Below are 19,747 nucleotides of genomic sequence, written 5' to 3' on the forward strand. Positions count from 1 at the left end.
AGATGCACGTTATTAACTCACCTCCATTACAGTATCAAAGTGTTCTTTATTTTACTGAGTACTTTTACCAGTGAGCTTTATCCTTTCTTACGTTTTCATGTACTAATTAGTGTTTTTCTCTTCCAGCATGAACACCGCTCTTATCATGGCTTATAAGATAGGTCTTATGGCAATAAACTTCCTCAGATTTTGCTTATTTGGAAAACTTCATCTTTCCTTTATTTTGGAGAAAAGTTTTCCTGGGTGCATTACTCTTAGTAGGCAGGATTTTTTCCTTCATATTATTATTAATAAGTAAATGTTATCTCACTCCCCTTAATTGCAGTGTCTCTACTGACAAATCTGCTAGCTGTTGAGAACTCTCTTGTAGGTGATTTTATTCTGTGTGTGTGTGTGTGTGTGTGTGTGTGTGTGTGCGCGCGCGCACGCGCGCGCGCACTTCTGCTTTCAGGACTGGCTCTTGTGTGTTTTTGTCTTTTTAAAAACGTTTGAAAGTTTCACCTCAAACTATTTTAGTGTCATTTTGTACAAATCAATCTGATTGGAAGAGTCTCTTTGTATGTCTAAATATTTACATTTTTATGCCAGTTTGGAAAGCTGCTGTCATTTAAAAATTGTTGTTTCTACCTTTATTTTTTTTTCTTGTTTTACTCTTGTGATGAGTAACATTACTGTCTTCATGCTGTTTCATAAATCCCGCAAGCTCTCTTTTTTCCTTTTTTACTGCTGTTTTCTTCTGAGACCCTATATTTTGAAATAACTGGTCTTTTAGTTCCCAGCATGTTTTTTTGTGCCTGATTAATTTTGATGTTGATGCTGTTTTCTATTTTAATGTTTGTTAAATATATTTTAGCTTCTGGGATTTTGCATTTTTCATCATTGTCGTGCCAGGGTGGGTCTGGCATCTTTCAGTAGAGGTACCAGTCTGGAGGCCTGGTCCCTGAGAGCTTTCTCAGTGCTCTGTGGCATGCCAATGTTAGCATTCAAGGAAAGTTTGCTTGTCATCATCCTCTCCTTTAATCAGCCATTTTCTCTCTCTGCACTTTGCTAACAGGTTAGTAGAAGGATGACGAGACTAGTATAAAACTCCCATTACTACGCTTTTAAATTATGTCTTTTCTTATTATTGTGCTACCACCCAGTACTCCTATCACCCACCTGGTTTCAGTCTTACGTATGAACACATATTTTCAAGTGTGAATATTTGTTCATATTGATTCTTCTACGAGTGGGAGCGGATTGGTGAAGTTTTCCATTTCCTATTCCTTCTCCTTGCCTCTCCTCAACTCTTTACTTCATGTTGAAATTATACATGGGTTTATCAACCTATAAATCTCGATACTGTTCTTTTCTTATGATGGATGTAAATTTTCTAGTTGTGTAATATCTGTGCTCCTCAATCTTTTGTTATGAATATAGTTTTCTGACAGAATACAGCCTGACAGCCATTATTATTAGACAAAGTTATGAAATAGTCAGCTGTGTAACTATTGCACATGTCTCCCTGGAATGTGGATGGAGATGTGGTTACTGCGTTCATCTTATACGTATTATTACTGTAATACGGTTGTGACCTTTTAGGCTTTATAAATTCTTCTTAGTTTCTTACATATGTATATACAATTTCAAGTTGTATAAACCTTAAAGGCTACTTAGTGTGAACACATTTGTGAGGAGTGCATATGTTGTGCAGTTTTCCTGAAGACTAATGCATATTCTTATCGTCGGCACACCTCTATTGCACATGTATAGAAATTAGTTGGCAGTATACTACCTAGGTATTTTTTATACCTTGAAACCTGCATGTATAAACTTTACCTTCTCCTGGTTTTTGTGAGAAGAAAGCATCTAGGATTTATAAAATATGTGCTGTTGCACTGTAAGAAAATGTATGTGATCAACCCTGTCCTCATTCTCACCTAGAATTTAATGGAACCAGAGACTTACAAACCTTATTTTTCCCCTTATCATTACACTGAGTTTGCTGCCAATGTGAGCACATATATTATTGAATATACATATGAGTTGACAATACACATTATTACTTTTTTGTTCTTGAGTTTAAAATGCAAACTCTCAGCTGCACCATGTGTGCTAATTTTCTTTTCTCGGTATGAATGCGTTGTGGTCTGGTATGAAAATTCCCAAATCCTCCCTCTTTGCCCATGGATGTAATTATCCAACTACAGTAACACTGTTTAGAAGTTTAGCTGATAAGGGGATCCTTTTGAGTTAATAACTTTACATATCTTGATGGGTTTCTTGGCTGTATTAATAGGGGATGACCTTTAATGTTGGATAAAAATAAATTTCTGAGGTGTACCAATTTTTATTTTTTCTTGTTTGAATATATATGTGTGTCTATATATATATATATATATTTAATCATGTATACATGTATATGTACACACACACACACACCTATTTGAACATATATATAAAGAAAAGTAACCACATACACACACATACACACAAAATCTCCTTTTCTTGACCAAAGAAACAACGTGCTCACTATGTAAACCAGTCTTTTTCTTGTGTATGGGTGTGCATTTCACATAAAGATTTTCCAGCCCATTTTAATTTACATTTGAATGAGGCATGTCTACACTCATTTTTTGGTTTCTTCTTTAAATTTTTATTTTATTTTGAATACCAGTATCACACGTCCTTGTTGGCTACATGGAAATATTGCATGATGCTGGGTTATGCAGTGTGAATTTCAACACCCAGCTAGTGAGCATGGTATCCAATAGGTAGCTTTTTAGCCCACTTCATTTTTTTATTCTCTGTATTTCCACAGCGTCTGCTGCTTCCATATGTACGTGCATGTATTTTCAATGCTCATCTTCTGCTTATAAGTGAAAACGTGATATTTTTTTCTGTTCTTGCAATAAATATGGCCTCTGTCTGCATCCGTATTGCTGTATATGTCATCATTTCATTCTGTTTTATTGCTGCATAGTATTCCTTCGTGTATAGGTACATTTTTAAATCCCATCTACCACTGATGAACTGAATACTAGTTTTCTGTGTGCAGTCCACCTAGGTTGACTCCATGATTTTGCAAATTTGTGTAGTGCTGCATTAAAGATATGAAAGCATGTGTCTTTTTGTTGGGATAATGTGCTTTTCATTTCTGGACACATACCTAGTGATAGAATTTCTGTGTGGAATATTAGCTTCATTTTAAGTCATTTGAGAAATCTTCAGCCTGCTTTCCTAAGTGGCTGAACTCTTACGCATTCTCATCAACAGTGGGGAAGCATTTTCTATCCTCTGCAGCTTCATGAGCACCTGTCTTTTTTTTTTATTTAATTTTTTGACTCTTAAATAACAGCCATTCTGACTGGTGTGAGATGGTGTCTTATTGTGGTTTTGATTTGCATTCATGAAAAAATTAATGATGATGAATATTGTTATCATATACTTACTGGCCACTTATATGTCTTGTTTAGAGAAAGGCCTGTTCATGTCTTTGAGTACTTTCAATAGCTATTTGTGTTTTTCTTGTTGATGTGTTAAAGTTTCCTGCAGATGCTGAATTTTAGACCTTCGCTGGTGCAGCTGGGAAATATCTTCTCTTGTTCTTAGGTTTTCTGTTTGCTTCAAACTAATATTGATGATAATTGGTTCAATTTTATAGAATATCTTGCCAAGAAATAGAGCGTTCTGTGCTCATTTTACAAAGACAATGGAGTCTCTTCTGTAACACTCCTGACTTCTCTGTAAGTGGATAAAAGCTTATATTTATATCAATATAGGTCTTCTTCTTCTTTATTGGACACGGATGTGTTCTTCCTCACTATATAAATTCTGTGCTACACATGCATGGGTATTACCATAAGCCTTCAGGTTGCATGAATCCTGGTTGTTCGGTTTTATTACAATTATGATTATGATTATGATTATTCTTCTTTAACAGTGCATAGTGTCAGGTAAATCAAACCTAGCTTTGCTCTAACTTTGATATAAATCAAAGTTTCCCAATTGTATACAGTTAGGCAGAATATTTCCAATGTCTGCAAGAGTACTCTCATGCCTTGTTTAGTTTGCATGTAAGGTAACCCGTGTGTTACAGAAACACTGGCCACTTGTTTGATTATAAAACTGTGTATCCCTCTTAAATGAACATTGGAAACTGCTTGAACAGAAACACACTCTTTTTACCTTTATATCCGCCGTCTTTGGCCATCACTGAAAATCAACACAAGCTTACTGGCTGTATACAAACTGAAATTTTTCTTTCTGTGACCTAGATCTAGAACTTTCTGATAAGTTCTGAGTTAATCCTACATGCTCACTCATGTGAGCTTCTTGATTGTGAATAAACAGACAGACACACACACACACACACACACACTTGCATTTTTAAAATTATTGCATATGAATAAGAAAGCTTAGGAGCTATCTTCTCAATTCTAGTTTTTGGAACTGAGATGCTAAATTTAAATTTGTATGAATGCTGGCCTTTTTTTTCTCTCAGATAGATGAAAGCTTTTGAGACATTTATCCCTTTCCAACATATATATATATATATATATATATATATATATATATACACACACACACACACATATAAAAATATATATAATGTATTTTTTTTGAGACAGGGCCCCACTTTTCCACCCAGTCTGAAAATTTATGTCAATACACAAATCAATGTAGGTTAGTGTTCTTATATTATATTTATGTATACATATATGTGTGTGTGTACTTATGTATGTATGCAATGTAAAGAAGAATTCTTACAGCTAACTTTACACACTGCTTTCAATGTAGACAGCCTAGGGGTTATAAATCACATGGATAAATGCTATATTCATGGAAGAAAAAGTGTGGCGTTTGTACCTACCAGTCATTTTCGTCACAAATAAGAACATTTTCATTAGGCAAAGACTTAATAGAACCAAAAATTCACATTTAACAATGAGAACGAAGGGTGCCAGAAAACAGGAATGGTACTCACTATGGAAAAGGTATAATCAGTTACACTGAAAAACCTCAAACACAAACACAGAATTACAAACATAAATCAAAATATCAAAAAGGCAAGCTCATTTATCTTGCTCTTTTGGGCCAGGGCACACTCATTTACTTTCAATGCAGTAGGACACAGGCTTTATGCAGCAATGATCTTACAACCATGGCAACTAAAAAATTCACAGAAGAGCATACAGGTCTACAACCAGAGCTCATATATATGTAACAACAGTTTTTCCACCAGAGACTTGTACATTTACTACAGAAATAAGAGGTCAAAATTTATTTTTTGCTACATAATCACTGACTACTTGACCCAGATATGAGCATGCCCCCTGCCTGTGTAAACTCTGGCTTCCACTTGTCATAATGCTAAGTAAACCCTAACTTTCATAAAATCAGACCTTCTTCATATACAAGTGACATGGTTCAAACAACCCAAACACTCGTAACTTTCAAAAACAACAGAAAAAGAGATCTCCAGGTTTATACTTGAGAGCTTTTAACCTTAACAGCAAAAGTTCGTTCAGGTAATACGTAGGCAGAAGGTCTGATTTATAGCCCTTCCCTCCTGGCATGAATAGTAATTTGATGACCTCAATTAGCCGAAAAAGAACGTTTTATTGAAGAGGCAGTGAGATTCTTGATTATATAATCTTAGCTATATTTCTGGCATTTTTAGTAACTTTCTCATGCTAAATATCTGGCTTTTAAAATTACAAACTTCATTAACTTGGAGGGGAATAGGAGCTTCCTGGCTGTACATAAGCTTGATGGCTTTCTTGGGGTGGATTTGGGCTCATGGGCTGTATGCAGGCTTCCTGTCTTTGCCAATCTTCACTTTTCTCTTTCATTTAAAAGACAACCTTCAGAGCCGTGCAAACAATAAACTGCTGTTTTCTTGCATATTGAATTCTATTCTCTGACTGAGAACCCCTGAACCTTCTATTTTCTAGATATAAATGTAACAACCCAGATTTATAAATTATGGACTAGCCTTTTGCACAGGAGCATGCTCATGCTTTTATCTCTTTCCGATGGACATAAGTTAACCATTTAAATAAAATCTGGCCTCCTCCTTCCTGATAAAGGAGTATAATTGTCTGTAAATATACAGAAAGTGCGCTTCCGGAATATGGATGCGTCTTCCAATCTGTGTAAACCATGAACATTCTCAGTCTGTTGGGATCTAAAGTTTACATTTCCATAAGCTGTAGACAGTCTTTTCTTTTTCTTCTGAGATGGAGTCTTGCTCTGTCACCTTGCTGGAGTGCAGTGGTGCAATCTCGGCTCACTGTGACCTCTGCCTCCTGGGTTCAAGCAATTCTCCTGCCTTAGCCTTCTAAGTAGCTGAGATTACCGGCACCCGCCACCATGCCCAGCTAACTTTTGTGTTTCTGTGTATTTTTAGTAGAGATGGGGTTTCTCACCATATTGGTCAGGTTGGTCTTGGACTCCCGACCTCAAGTGATCTGCCCCCTTCTGCCTCCCAAACTGTTGGGATTACAAACATGAGCCACTTTACCCAGCCTGTGACAGCATTTATCTAACGTGGTGGTGTGCTTCTTCCGAACCAGGCTTTTATTTTTGGCCTTGATATAGTGATAAAGTTTCCAGCTCTCTAAACTCTAACGCCCCTCACATTGGTCATGAACATGCTCTTCAAAGTATAAATATTGCTGTATCAGAAACATGCAGACTTTGATCTCTTACCCATCTTTAACCAACTGTGGTGGGGCTTACCATCAGCGGAGAGGGACTTATCATAGAGTAACAGTTCAGAGCAAGAGCTTTGGGGTCAGACTTAGGCTTTAGTGTTAGCTTCACAGTCAACTGTGACCTGAGAAAGAAGAAGAATGAGCCCTTTCCAGCTGTTTTAGATAATATTGCTAGTATGGTAGCCTGCACATGGCTAAATGCTCAGTCTTGTAAACAAAAGTCTTATTATTTGGTATTCCCCGGGGCTATACATTTTACTTCAGCTAAATGCTGATATCCATAGAATCATGTAGAAGAATAGGTAGGTAAAAAGAAATACAATGGTGCATTTACATTTTACAGAGTTTCTTGAAGCTCTTGAGATTAACGATGGCAGGAAATTCATCACTTATTAAAGTAATTATCCTTGGAGATGGTGGAGTTGGGAGGAGTTCACTTATAAACAGATATGTAACTAATAATTTTGATATCCAGCTCTTTAAGACAATAGGTGTGGAATTTTTAAATAAGATTTGGATGTGGATAAACATTTTGGTGCCACTCAGATTTGGGGCGTGGCAGGTCAGGAGTGATTCTGAAGCCTGAGGACATCATTTTACAGATATTCTGTCTGCGGCCTGCTTACTTTTAGTACCGATGATTCTCAAAGCTTCCAGAACTTTAGTAACTGGAAAAAAGAATTCATATATTATGCAAATGTGGAAGAACACGAGAGCTTCCCTTTTGTGATTCTGGGTAACAAGACTGACATGAGATAACAGCAGATGTCTTCAGAAGAAGCCCAAGCTTGTGCAGGGACGACGACCACTATTTTTATTTTGAAACAAGTGCAAAAGATGCCACAAGTGTGGCAGCAGCCTTTGAGGATGCGGTTTGAAGGGTTTCTGTGAACGAGGATATGTCGGCTCAGTTGATGCACACAGACACAGTGAATCTTCATCGAAAGCCCAGGACTAGCTCATCTTGCTGTGGATTGTTAGCGGTTGCTGCTGCATTCTAATCAACTCACAGGTATACACAAAATCGACATGCGGATAAAAAAGAATTAGGGTTTGCACCACGGTATCATCTACTAATAAATTTCAAATGAGTGTATTGTCCTGCTTTATTAGTTGGTGGGGGAAGGGACACATCCGCTCATGGAAGAACATGTTTTCTCCATAATGGCACTTTGCATTTCTAAATTGTAGTATTTGTCTAAAAACGTTTCTTTGATTTACATATGTAGGTTACAGAGCTAAGAAATGAGATAACCAAGAAGAATTATAATTAAAATAAGAAACTTGTCTACGCTACAATTTATACATGAATTTTTTTTTTCCTGGGGAAATGGATTACTACTTTTTATATCTACAAGTTTTTATGCAACTAGCATTGCATTCTTGGTTCAAGGAAATAATTTCCTAAAGCAAAAATGTTAGATATAGAAGACTAAAATCTAATGTATTTGCAACGCATTGTTACTTAGTTTACTTCTTCATTCTCTTCAAAATGACTTAACCTTCCGTATTGTTATCCTATGTTTCATTAGAATTACTCTTAGTAGTAATTACTCATCATTTGTGTGCCATGAGGGCACCTCTACCCCCATAGATCATGTTCCACGGTCCCAGGAGAAGGGTAGGTCCCCAGTGGTACAAGAGTTGCTTCATACAGTTTGTCATACATCCAGCTGAATTTGGGCTACCCAGGAATGGAAATCATTTCCATAAACAGAGTTCAGTTTTAAGAAAAAGGCCAACTACTGAACCTGGAGAACAGACAAATGTGCATCTGATATCACAGTTACAATGTGCTGTGTGGAGGATACAAAATTACAATTCCACTAATGCACTAGGTAATATTTGTGTTACTTTCTTCAAACTTGGGGAAGCCTCCTAGTTGAAGTTAAACCATTCCTTTTTAACACAAGACACAAGTAACATTATAGCTCTCAATTGATTTAGCTATGTATTTATTTAGTTTCTTCTCTATCACTGAACATTGTTTACTTATCTCAAGGAATTTTTTTGATTCCCAAATACTTGTTCCAATGATCAGACTTGATGAAGCAAATTGTGATCTTTCATGGATGAAGTTCATATGCTGTGTGGTTGGTGACTATCTGATTCTACAGAGGATAACCAAAGCCTACACTGAGTGTGAATGAGACCCTCAACAGGGAAATGATGGGGATATCAAAGTACATGCTGGGTGAGGGGAGCTGGCTGTCATATAGGGAAAGGGTTTTTGAAAAATTACATCAAAACATTTCTCTTCTTGGCCCCACCCAATGGGAATCAATGTAAAAACATTCTGGTAAGCTAAGCTTTTGAAAGTCTAATGTCCTAACATAAGGGTCGATTTTGCCATCTGTAAATATTTTATGGAAAATACAATAGAAGACGGTTGGAGAACAAAGCAGGTGGTGAGTGCGCAGCTGGAGTGGTGGAAATCTGCTGCAGAGCCTCACTAGGCAAAAGAACCATAGATCATGCTCCACAGCTTGAAGAAAGTGTGGGACCCAGTGGTACAGGAGTTGCTCCATATGGTCTCTCATACATCCAGCTAGGTTCAAGCTATCAATGGAAACTTTTCCCTTGAGAGGGTTCAGGTTTTTTTTTTTTCTATGTTCATGCCGAAGGAAGTATTCTAAGTTTCCAGCTACAGCAAGAGGACAAAACTCGATGTATGCATTTTATCTGGATCACTTTTGGAGCACGGAAGCAGATAACCAACGTAGTGCTAACATACGTGTGCTCAGGTGAGCCTGATTACAAGACTGATCTCACCCTATTCCTCTTGTGTTAAAGAACCTTCAAAAGATATCCCCTACCAGATCCAAGCTTTGCCAGCTTAGCTTTCTTCATAATCTTCTCCTGTCTATCAGCTGTCAGTTCTATCAGTGTGCCCCAGTGCCCTTCTTCACGCCTTCACACCTGCAGTGCTTTCCTCAGCAGCCCACCTTGGAAGTCCCACTCAATGCTCCACTTCCCTTCCAGCTTCTTCAAATAGCAGTCACACACACACAAAATTGGCATTTAACTTTAGTAATACACACACAGGAAGTGTATTACTAGTTTCTGCCTCACTTTCACCAGCCTGTAGAAAAGGTTATATTCAGGTACCACTGTTGTGCAACTGAGCCACGGTTTCCTGCAGTCAGTCACCCTGCTGCTCTTGGCTGGTTTGCATCACATTCCTCCGAATTATATGGTCACAGAGGCCAGAACCAATCATATTAAAAAATACATGTTTGCTGAAATTACTCCCAGATTTCTAGATGAGTATGTACCATTTTCTGCTCCCAAAGCTCTGGCATTTAGTTTGAGTCAATCTGAGGCTTGTATAACCGGTTAAGATATCAAATTAATTTTCATACTACCAATAGAGAAAGCAGGACAAAAACAGTTGTGGTGGGCAGCACTTTAAATATCAGGCTGGAGGCTGTGCACGGTTGGTCTTGCCAGTAATCACAGCACTTTTGGAGGCTGAGGTGAGTGGATCATCAGGATAGGAGTTCCAAAACAGCCTGGCCAATATGGTGAAACCATGTCTCCTCTAAAAATCCAAAAATTAGCTGGGTGTTTTGGTCAGTGCCTGTAACCCCAGCTGCTTGGGAGGCTGAGGCAAAGAATTGCTTGGTCCCCACAGTGGAGTTTAAAGAGAGTCGAGATCACACCACTGCACTCCAGCCTGGGCAACAGAATGAGAATCCATGTTATATGTGTATATATATACACATATGTGTGTGTGTGTGTGTGTGTGTGTGTATACACATATACATATCTGTATATGTGTGTGTATATATATACACATTATCAAATATTATTAAATAATTCAAATTGCCTTATCTTTAGTGCATCTATTGACTCTTTCATGGATGTTTACTTCATTATGGTAACTTTCAGTGATTTCTGATGCTACGATTATTTCTAGTAGGCACTGTCTTTTCTGGGAGCACCCTGCATTTTGGATGCTAGTGCACACATGCATTTCCGTTGTACCTCTGAGAGGCAGCAAAATTTACTCACTGCAGTAGATGCCCATCCATAAAGTAAAAATTCTAACTGAATTGCATGTGGGTAGGCTTGCGTTTCAATTGCTTACAGGCCAATCTCTCCCCTACCACCCCCAAGAGATATGCAGAAGGATTGCTGCCAATGCCATACTCCAAGAGGTAAATCAGATCATGTCTCATAGTTCCTGAGTTTTATGGAGGTTCTGTGCCCTTCAAGATATGAGAACCTCCTCTTGCACCCTTAGTTGGGAACCAGAACCCATGATCTCACTCTGCAAAGTGTAAATCTGTGTTGGAAAACAGTAAGCCCACCGTGGCTTCAGCTCTAGCTTACTAGAGCTTTGCGATCCTACTTCATATCCCACACGTGATTTTTTTGAGTTCCACTATTAATATTTAATTGTTTTCATTTATGCAGCATTCATATGTTTTTGGAGGAAAAGTTCACTCTGTTGTGTCAAATGGACATCTTTATATTTCCAGTATCGTCCCACATCTGTGGGCCATGGTGGTGCCTCCTGAATTAACCACTTAATAAATGAATAAAGCAGGTGTGAATACCCTATGAGAGTCACAATGCTAATGATCATTGAGACGGTGGACAATAGACACCAAAACGTTTCAGGAAAAATAATAAGAAATAATGGGAAACAGGAGAGTACAAAACAGCAGACAACCAAACACTAAGGAATAATTTCTGTGACTTGCAAAAACTGCCCAAGACCTGATTTTTGTAAGAAAGTATTTTTAAAATCAGAATAATGACCCTAGTTTTGCCATGCTGATGCTTTACTTACTGCATTTTATTAAGGTTCTGTAGCTCTTCACTAAATACATGCTATAAAACTTCTGCCCAAATGAAGGAAGATGCCATCAAAAATAAATAGTTTGAAATAGTGGAAATACCATCTAATGCAAATTTCTATTAGCAAATTCCTTTCTGTAACACACCTGGCTTGACAAATTTTGATCATACTACGGGTGGATTTTTTATTTTTTTGGCAATAATGTTAGTTTTCTCTCAAATAGAAACTTTGTGTTGACTGCTTTCCAGACGTACCTACCCTGGCTAATTCTTACAAAAAGGTCTTTCATTGTTCAAAGAAAAAGGAATTGAACAAATTTATCTGTGTATTTATTTTTCATTTGATTAAAAAAAAGTTACTTTAACTAACTAGGACATGCTTTCCATTATCTCAGCCCCTGTGGTAACAGAGCATTTTTTAATCTGCATTTTCTAAATATATTATGAATGGCAGGATAATATGTGCTAGGAAAGTGGATTATAAAGATAAATGTAAGAAGCATTATGTTATTTCTCCAAGCTGTTCCAAATATGCCTTTATGCCTATTATATCCCACAAACACCAGGACAACTACACCAGCTGCTCTCTACTCTCAGAGGGCATGATATTTCTTCTTCTTCTGGCGCCAGCCACCACCCCCAAAGGAAAGAACCCTCACAAGCCTGAAGTAAGCAGGTGGGGCTTTCACCAATGCTACAGATAAAACAGTAAGACCTGATAGGCAAGTGGAGCTTTCAACATTGCTATAGATAAAACACTAGGACCTGACAGCTCTCTTTTGACAATGTGTTTCCGTTAAAAAAAAGAAAAAAAAAAATGGAATAGAAGACATGAAATTCCGACATTAAAAAGTTCTTTGGATATTAAAAATTGTAGTTTTCTGATATTTTATAACAGTTATATCTATGTCTCTGGGCAATGTTTCACTCAGCATTAGTGAAAACAAACAGACTGAATTCCCTAGACAGACTGAATAATACATGGCTTACTCGCTTCCATTAGTGTGAACACTTCGTGTTATTGCATTTGTGTACAATGCACTATACAAAATGTATTGTACAAAATTGTGTTACTGCATTGTACAAAATGTACAATGTGTTAGATTATGTTAAAAATCAGAAACACCATTCAAGTGCCATAAAATATGAGATGTATATTATTCTTTATTTTATGGGTTTTATTGTATTTTATCAAATGGTGAGATTAGATATTTTCCTTCTCTTAATAAAAACATAAGACTACACTTTCAAAAAAGCCTGAGAAGTGCTGTCCTGAGCATGTTGATTTCTTGAGTACTGGCCGCAAATTACTAAGTTGCTGTTTGATACTGGAAATAAAACATCCCCACACAACTCCCACTAAGATATGGAAGTACATCATTCCAAGCTTGACAAACTACAATATGATGATTGCCTAAAGGAGACTCCAAATCTTATAGCATTTTTTTCTCCCTTCACACATACTCACTTTAACAATTTATTGAATTACCATCATGAACTCACACGTGAACACACAGCACCCCACCATGTTGTGCAGTGGAAACACTGCTGGCTTTGTCGTGGGAAGGGCAGAAAAATCAAAATCCACTGAGTCCCCATCAATAAGCTCATAGGTTGGTACCTCTAGGGTCCTCTGACACAGGCAGAAGTAGCTTCAGAAAAGTTTCCAGAAAAAATCTATATTCATAATTTAGCCCTAATACTTAGGAGAGTTAATATCGGTATTTATTTATTTTTTAACCTCTGTTTGATCATTTGTAAAATGACTAAAATAACCTGTGCCCTTCCTTACCCAATGATTTTTATCATAATCAGGTAAGATAATCTATGTAGAAATCTGGAAATTGTTTATAAAATTTAATATTCCTATTTTTGGAGGGTTTATATTTGGTATATGTAGCAAACGCGCATGCCTTTCTATGTGCCAATTAATGTTCTAAATGGCCTCAGGTTTTAACTCTTTTAATCATCCCAATCTCTGTATGAAGTATAAATGATTATCAGCCGGATTTGATTTATCAGTAAACTGAGACACTGAGAGGCAAAGTAATTCATCTGTACTCTTAATACCTACACTATACCAATGTTTCATGGATGTCACTGACTGAACTCATGCCATATATATGCAATCCCATGCTTAGGCTCTAAGACCAGTGACTGGTATATAAATTGGTTTAACTATACAATGTAAAAGAGAAATTCCACAGAGAAGCCCTCAAAATTCAGTGCAAGCTAACCCTAGGAAAGAGATAGGCAAGTGGAGCCTATCTATCTCGAAGAGAGAAATCAAAATATGTAAATTGTCTAAATGGAAACAATGGACTTTGGGTAAGGAGGAACAAACGATAATGATAGTGACCTGCTGCTGAACAGCCCTTACCTGCATAAGGTTGGGCCCTTCAATTGTCCTTTGTTAGTATCATTATCATATTACTTGTAAGCAATAGCAGAAATTAAAAATGTGACAAAGAAGTGTTTCAGATACAATACATCCTACTGGTGAGAGTAAGATGATGAAAACGTTATTACATTAAAATGAGCAAGGGAAAGATGGGAGTACAAAGAAGTATCATCAAATTGCTCAGATAATGCAGAAAGAGCTAAAAGAATGTATCAGAGTAATTCTACCCATAATGTACTCTTTGACTAGAACACCACATCCTTAAGAGCTAACCTAAAGTAGGCATGGCACCAACAATACTTTTGTGGGGAAAGCAGAAATTTAGATGCATTTACAGAGTGTGTAATGGGGTATATGCGACTTCCTTTCAGCTACGCAACTTCTATTTTTTTATGACTACTTTTTAAAGAGATTTCAATATTGCTTCTCAGTTACCAATTACCCAATCACACAACGTTAGTTTCTAGAATGGACTTTAGCTGCCAGAAGGAGAGATGACTTTGGTAAGGGGGCATTGCTAGTTTATTTGTGATCTATCACTGAGTAACAAATTATGGCGAAACTTAGTGGCTTAAACAACACCATTAATTATTTCACAGTTTCTTTGCATCTGGAAAGTGGACATAGCTATCAGGGTATGTCTGGATCCAGGCTTCTCACAAGATTGCAATCAAGGTGTTAGCTAGAATTTCAGTCATTTTAAAACACATGTGGGGAAAGATGTGCTTCCAAGCTTGTTCATCTGGCTGGTCACAGGATTTAGTTCTTCATGGGCTGTTGGGTTAAGGACATCAGTTCTTGACTGGCTATTAGCTAAAGGCTGTCTCTGCTGTACTGACACATGAGTGTGCTCATAATGCAGCTCGAACATGACAGCCAGCTGTCCCAGAAACAGCTTGGACAGGGGATGAGTGAGGTGTTCCACATTTGGGCTTCCACAGGTGAGATGAATAGGCAAGGTACTATAAAATATTAGTAAAATAAATGGTTAAGGGAACCATGTATGCTGGCTTATTCCTATCATTCCAGCACTTTGAGAGGTCAAGGCAGGAAGATTGCTTGAGGCCAGGAGTCTGAGAGTAGCCTGGGCAACATAGCAAGACCCATCTCTACAATAAGTATATAAATAAAAATTTCCCTTGGCATGGTAGCGTGCATCTGTTTTTCCAGCCACTTGGGAGGCTGAGGTTGGAGGACCACTTGAACCCAGGTGTTCAGGACTGCAGAGAGCTATAATCATGACACTGCACACCAGCCTGGGCAACAGAGTGAGACCCTATATCAGAAAACAACATAGTTAAGAGCAAACAGTGAAATAAAATGGCTGAACTAAAATGTAAGAGAAGGTCTTTGGAAACTAGGAATTTCAGGAACTGGTACTATTCAGTGAGCCTTTGTGTGAATGTTAAAGTCACTGTAATCATTGGCAGGAATTGGAATGGAAAGGAGGATTGTGAGAACAAAGGGAATGAGTCATAAACTTGGGAAGTGTACTAGAATATGATATTAGAAAGGGAGGAAGAAGAATCTCGACCTCACTCAGGCCTTCCAATATATGGAGTGTGGGGAGAGTAAGTGGCCTCTGCTTGGGTGGGCTGCAAGAGAAGTAGTAACCTCTATGGAGAACCTGTGTTATTTCAGGGACAAAGGTTGAAGGTTATTAATTGAGGTTGTTGTGTATACAGAGGAGTTTCTTTATCTAAAGTATTAACTCTAAAATTGCCCAAATTCCCTTTCAAACTGGCCTACTTGATAAAACACTATAGTAAATCTCCTTCCTTCTATGAGTTGCTTGTTCTGTATCTCATATACCGCACTAAAGTACTCCACGCATGCTCTTTTATTTCAGGCTTGTTTTCCAGGGAACTCAAGGTAGGACCAAGGGAAAGGGAAACATAATACTGTTTATTAACAGGGGTTTATGTGTGCACAAGTATAATATACAGGATGTATACCAGTGAATGTTAGTAAATTATAATCAAACAAAAATTAAGATATGAATTATCCTGTTTCTAGTAATCACCATCATTATCATCACCATTATCATTTTCGCTCTTAAGAATTCATGGTGGGGTAACAAGCCATATGATTTAATCTGAGATGCTTACAGGAGGAGGCCCAGGCCAGATTTCAGGAGAGAAAGAGGATGTTGTTCTGTACCCAATCAACATGGATTTCATTAAGAAGAGTAAATTTGTTTTTCCCTTTAAATTTACGTACTCTGTTCAGAAATCCCTTAGCTTACAAGAAGTTTTAAAAGACATAGCAACACCTTCTATACAAAAGTTGGAAATTATATATTTTTACTAGCAATGAGAAAATGTTGAAAAGATAACAATGAGTAGATAATTTATAATAGGGGGAAATTATAGTTCTGGGAATGTATTAGATTCCTAGAGCTACCATAAAAAAATACCACATTTTGAATGGCTTTAAAATCATAATTTTTTTTTCTGCATTCTGGAAACTAAGAATCCGAAGTCAATATGTTGCCAGGCCTCTGACATTTCTAGAGGAGAATTCTTCCTTGCCCTTCCCAGCTTCTGATTGTTGCCGGTAATCCTTGGTATTCATCAGTTTGCAGTTATATCGCTTCAGCATCTACCTCTGTCTTCACATGGCTGTCTTCCCTCAGTGTGTGTCTCTGTGTCTCTAAATCTCTCTTTCCTTACAAGACGTTGAGTTTATGGCATACCCTAATCTAGTGTGACCTTATCTTAACTTGATTATATTTGAAAAGTTTATATATCCAAATAAGGTTACAGTGACGTCACCAGGGTTATTGTTTCAACATAGTTTTTTTTTTTTCTAGAAAATTCAACCAACTACAGGGTTATTGTCAAACAATTATTGGAATTTTGACACTAATTTCTACAAATCAAAGCTTCTACTAAAATAAATAAATAAATAAATAAATAAATAAATAAATAAAGTAGCAAGGTAACAAATGTATTACTCAGGTAAACCAAATCTCATGACCTGGAAGCAGTCATGAGATTTGGCAGTTTACCTAAGTCAATAATTCCAAAGAAATTATCTCCCTAACCACAATTAAGATAGTTCTTAGATTAGGCATATCCTTAGGCCTGCTGATTTTGTAGCTTTGTTTTGCTGTTCCCAATTACTGGAGTTGAAAACACCTTAGGGGCATCATCCATTAAGGAAAACAAAAATAAAAGGGGCAGTACATCAGAGTTGTTTTCCTACTTCCAATGACTGGATTTTGAGCTTCCGCACTATCTCAAGGTTCTCTGAGGTGGAGTGCTTAGCATCCAAACAACACGCACATGCATACTGGGAAACACTAAGCTTCTTTCTTACTGGAAACACCACTGGGAAGAAAACAAGGGAGTTTCTCTATGTTGGCAAATGACTTTGCCATGAAGGATATGTGAAGGTAAAGAGATTTCGCTCCACTCTCACAGCCTTCAGCACTGCAAATATGTGCTGTCATGCAGACCAGCTCTCAGTTCTAAAATGTAGGACCCTCTAGGAGACTGCCTATCTACAGAAAGTACAAAAGTTGAAAGTCGTTTTACATGGCCTCTTTAAAGACACATTAGTTTTGTTGTTCTTTGTTTCTTCAGGCCACCATGTTTTATTAATTTTACACCACTCTGTGCAATAATTATCAAGGAAATATGAATATGAAGTTCCCTTAGTGTAATATTTATGTTATACCCACAAAAAATGCCAGATTGCAGATGTTTTACATCTTAAAGCTCTTTGTCAACTTTGATAATGGTTTTCCCACTTTATATATAATATTTTATTATTGTTAAAAAGTTTAGCCTGATTAATTTTCGGCTTAATAATCTGTTATTAGAATTTGAATCTTTTATATGAATATATGACACAATCCTCTTGCATTTTTCTTTACCCCATTCTATGGACTCACTTTATTGTCTTCATTTGCATTACTGTAGTCTTCCTCTAAAACCAAGTAAGTTTAGAAATGGATCAAAAATTGTTTTTGGTTTTCATTTCCTCACAGGTGTTTTTAGCTCCATTCTTTCATCATTAGTTCATTTTGTCAACAAGTATTGTCACAAACTATGTAATTGTCATATTGAATTTTATGCCATTTTTCAGGTGACTCCCCATCTTCTAATACACAAACCTGAAATTCCTATTTGCTTTAAACCCTGCTACTGGTCCCCCAGTACTCACCATTATTGAACTAGTTACTAACATTTTTGGTTTATGCATGTTTACCTTCCATTACACCTACCTGTTTTCAAAGGTCCTGTTCAGAACACATTTCTCAAATAATTTCTGAACCTAAAAATGAAAGTTCCTTCAAAATAATTCCTGTTTACAACTTTGCCTTTTCTATATGACCTTCAGTTTATTTATCTGTAAAATAAGTGATTAGATCATTACTATTCGAGTCTACTACATCTTTTGCAGCCTTTTAAACTTGACCCAAGCCCTACATGCTAAGTGCTACCGTGAGTTAATATTACAAAAACTCAGGAAGAAAGTACACTTGATATAAGGCCGAGGGTGGTGGCTCACGCCTGTAATCCTAGCACTTTGGGAGGCTGAGGTAGGTGGATCACGAGGTCAGGAGATAGAGGCCAGCCGGGCTAACACAGTGAAATCCCATCTCTACTAAAAACACAAAAAAAAATAGCCAGATGTGGTGGTGGGCAAGTGTAGTCCCAGCTGCTCAGGAGGCTGAGGCAGAAGAATGGCGTGATCCTGGGAGGCAGAGCTTGCAGTGAGCCAAGATCACTCCATTGCACTCCAGCCTGGATGACAGAATGAGCCTCCATTTCAAAAAAAAAAATTACATTTGATATAATAATATACTTAATCATATATGATAATGTTACTCAAATATTTCAAGTAAAAAGGTAATGTAAAGATAAATTTAATAAGTAAGAATACATAATTTTCCAAAAAAACACATTTGAAGACCTTTGCTTACACCATTTGACCTCATATGTTGCTGGCCTGCAGCTAAGTGTACATTATTCAATTTGAATTTCGTGTTAAAAGAAGTCAATAATTTTTGTTAGTTGTAATTTATGAGTGATGGGTGATTTTATTTTTAGAGCAAAATGGAAAAATAGTATCTGATTAGACATAGTCCAGACCAAAAGCAAAACAGAAGTTGTAATGTGTAAAACAAGAACGTCTACAAAATGTGTTTTCTCTTTTTCTTCAATTTCCTTCTATTACTATGTGAACAAAGGGAATCCGGGGATCCTGGAGCAGAGGAGCAAAGGGGAAAGGCCCACATATTTAGGTTGATGAGAATATGAGTAATGCTAAAACCACAATGAATAAATAAACATTGAAAAATCCATTATTCACATAATGGTTGCAATAAATAGTTAAAATAAGTATTCATAATGCAGAAACTTTTCAGCATCTGAACTAAATACAATGTGTTGTATTTTATGATAATCTGAAAGTGGAGGGATGGTCCAAAAGTGGCTCTTGTTGTCTGTGTAGGAATTAATAGTAATAAATATACAATCCATGTTAACATACATGAATTAGGTATGATTAAAGCTAATAAAGGAGAAAAAGTGAGAGAAAATATTCGATACCACTTATTAAAGAGAGATCTTGCTAAATAAGATTTATCTGCTTAACTTATAATGTTGCTTAAGTTCAATTGTTTGTAACATTGTTTAAGTTCCATTGCTTAAATAAAATACTAATTTTTAAATAATAAAGATGTGAGTAATTAATATCTTGTATCTCAGACACATCTCTAACCCCTGATTTTTGCTATTCACCTAGTGTGATGGTGACCACTGATGACAGTAAACAAATTTATTCATTCATTAAATCAACTGTATTGAATCAACAAAAATGTATTGCTTAT

At 36.9% G+C, this 19,747-nt stretch overlaps 2 pseudogenes; both read left to right on the forward strand.

The window, feature by feature from the left end:
* Window positions 1–19,747, forward strand: part of LOC107966130 (RNA-binding motif protein, Y chromosome, family 1 member F/J-like) — a 366,174-nt pseudogene that overhangs the window by 173,319 nt on the left and 173,108 nt on the right.
* On the forward strand, window positions 7,051–7,699 carry LOC107971278 (ras-related protein Rab-9A-like; annotated as a pseudogene).

This window comes from Pan troglodytes, chromosome Y (genome assembly GCF_028858775.2).
Source record: "Pan troglodytes isolate AG18354 chromosome Y, NHGRI_mPanTro3-v2.0_pri, whole genome shotgun sequence".
Lineage (NCBI taxonomy): Eukaryota > Metazoa > Chordata > Mammalia > Primates > Hominidae > Pan > Pan troglodytes.